We start from the raw sequence: 2,937 nt of genomic DNA, 5'->3' as shown, positions 1-2,937 counted from the left end.
CCCCATCCAATATCTATTACACCCTTCCTCATTTCCGCATCTCCACCTAGCTATCAATTTCACTTTCTTTCCCTCATTCTTTTTAGCATTCTTTATATACCTTGGTATCCCTTCCACCCTTATTCTTTCATACCTTTTACATGATTTCGACTTTTCCATCCGTATCCCTCTTTCCTGACTATCTACTTCTCTGTCTTTTCCCAACATCCATTTCCACTTTCTCTCCCCCAACTCCTCTAGTGCTTCCTCACTTACCCCACATCTCCACAGATACTTTTGTCTCTCCATGCTTTCTTTATTCACTCTCCTCATTCTCTCGTTCTTTTCTTTCTCTCCAGCATTCTCTGCCTACCTCACTCATTACTCCCTCCCCTAGTTTCTCTTCAAACTTTCCTGCTCTTATACTTGCCTCTATTCTCATCTTCCCTCTTTTTAGCTCCTCCCTGCATATATACCCTGGAGTCCACCTGTCTAGCCCCAGAACCCATCTAATATACCTTTCCTGTAATCCCTCAATTTCTTCCCATTCCCTATATCCCCATATCTCCACTCCGTACATTACCACACTCTTCACTAGGCTGTCAAACAGCTTCATTCTCCATTTTATATCCCCACTAAATCTTCTCTCTCCCAGACTCCATACCCACCCCATGACCATCTTTGCTTTCCTAACTCTGTCTCTAACCTGCTTTTCTTCTCCATTATTCCTACTCATAATATACCCTAGGTATTTTATTTCTTTCACCTCCTCTATTCTTTCTTCTCCCCACCACCAGAATCTTTCTTTCTCCCTTCCTCCTCCTTTCTTAAATCCTATTATCTTCGATTTTCCTATATTCAGTTCTAATTGTTTCCCTTTTAGGTACTTTCTTAACGCTCTGACCAAATTTCTCATATCCGCTTCTTCTTCCGCTACTAATGCTACATCATCCGCATACTCTAAGCACCAAATCCTATCCCTCCCTATCTTCACCCCTTTCGTGTATTTTCTCATTTCATCTTCTAAATCTGCTATGTATACATTGAATAAAGTTGGGCTAAGTGGGCATCCCTGCCTTACCCCTTTTCCTACCCAGAATATTTCACTCTCATAATTCCCCACTCTTATCTTACAATTAGTTTCCTCGTAAATCTGTTTAACCCTCCCTATCAAATCCTCCCTTATCCCTCTTTTCTGCATCATTGACCACAGTATCTCCCTATTCACGTTGTCAAACGCCGCCTTCAGATCTACGAAAAATACCCACAGTCTCCTACCTTTTTCTTTTATTCTCTGTCCTATTATGTGCTTCATTATCTTAATATTTTCTACCGTCCCCCTCCCTCTTCTAAACCCCGCCTGCGTCCTACTCCACCCGTTTCTTTCATCTAGATCCTTCACTATTTTCTTATTCAGTATGTTGGCATAGATTTTATACCCTGTGCTAGTTAACATCACCCCCCTATAATTCCCTACTATATCCTTATTCCCTTTCTTCCATATCGGTACAATCACTCCCGTTCTCCATATCCTTGGGAAGCCTTTTCCTTTCCAAACCCCATTAATAATCTCTGCCAACTTACATCTTATCTTCTGCCCTCCTAGTAACCATGCCTCATTTTTTATTCCATCAGACCCCGCCGCCTTCCTCTTCTTTAACCTCTTTATCTCTCTCCCTACATCACCCTCTTCTAACCCTTCTTCATTCCCCCATGTCTCTTTATTTTCCTCAACACTATCTGTATCCCCTATTCTCTCTTCCCTCCCCCCTAGCGCTTTCCTAAAGTGCTTTACCTACTCTTCTATACTAATTTTTTCACTTACTCCTTCCTTCTTATTTCTATACTTATTTATATATTTCCATGCCTGACATTCTGTATTTATCTTCTCCAATTCTTTTTTCTCTCTCTCTTAATACTAGCTTTTTCCTGTTACATAGATCTCTGTATTCCTTTCTTTTTCTATAAAATTCTCTTCTCTTTCTTTCTATCTTTTCCCCTTCCGCTTTCCTAAATTTCTTTTTCGCTTTTTGTGCTGCCCGTTTACTCTCTCTGCACTCTCTATCCCACCAAGGTTTCCACCCTACTTTCTTGCTCTTTTTCATAACTTTATACTGTGTCGCTTTTCTCACCACCTCTTCCAATTCCTCCCATCCCTCCTCTACCCCTTTACTATTCCATTCTACCCTCTCTAATCTTTTCCTATACTCGTTTTCCCCCTCTTCTGACCAGTCCTGATATTTTATTTCCAACTCTTCTGCCTTTGTCCCCCCCTCTGTCTCTCTTACTTCCCCTATTCTCACCATTACCGGTTGATGGTCCGATTCTATTCTCACACCTACTTCAAATCTGTCCACTTTCTCCCACGCTGCCCAATTCACTAGCCCTAAGTCTATCACTAAGTTTGCCACTCTTTGACCCTTCCCTTCGAATGTCCACTCTCCTTCCTCATCTCCTTCCTTATTTCCGTTCAATATTATCCACCCTCTATCAATTCTAGAAGCTGTTTACCTTCCTTATTTACTTCCTTATTTACTACCTTATCCTTCGACTTTCTTTCCTGCTCCATCCCTACCTCACTTATTCTACCCTCACCCCTTCTCTCTCCTATTCTAGCATTGAAATCTCCCCCTATGAGTAGATTTTTCTCCTCCTCCCCTTTCACTCCTTCATCTAAGTCTAATAGTACCTGGCCCCCGTTTAATCTATTATATAACGTCACAATTCTCCAAATCTCATTCCCCTGTACTACTTCCCTTTCTTGGATTCCTTCCTCCTCTATTCTATCTGTAGCCATTTCTTTGACTTCCACCTTCACCCCCGTAATAATCCCCCCCATCGCTCTACCTTTTCTACTTTCTCTTCTGGCTGCTTGGTGCTTCCACCTCCAGCCCCCTGGCAATCTATTGCTAAATTTCTTCCATCTTTTCTCTTCTAACCATGTTTCTGTCAAATTTA

This window comes from Trachymyrmex septentrionalis, unplaced genomic scaffold, assembly GCF_001594115.1.
Source record: "Trachymyrmex septentrionalis isolate Tsep2-gDNA-1 unplaced genomic scaffold, Tsep1.0 scaffold103, whole genome shotgun sequence".
Classification (NCBI taxonomy): Eukaryota; Metazoa; Arthropoda; class Insecta; order Hymenoptera; family Formicidae; genus Trachymyrmex; species Trachymyrmex septentrionalis.
This window is presented reverse-complemented; position numbering follows the sequence as displayed.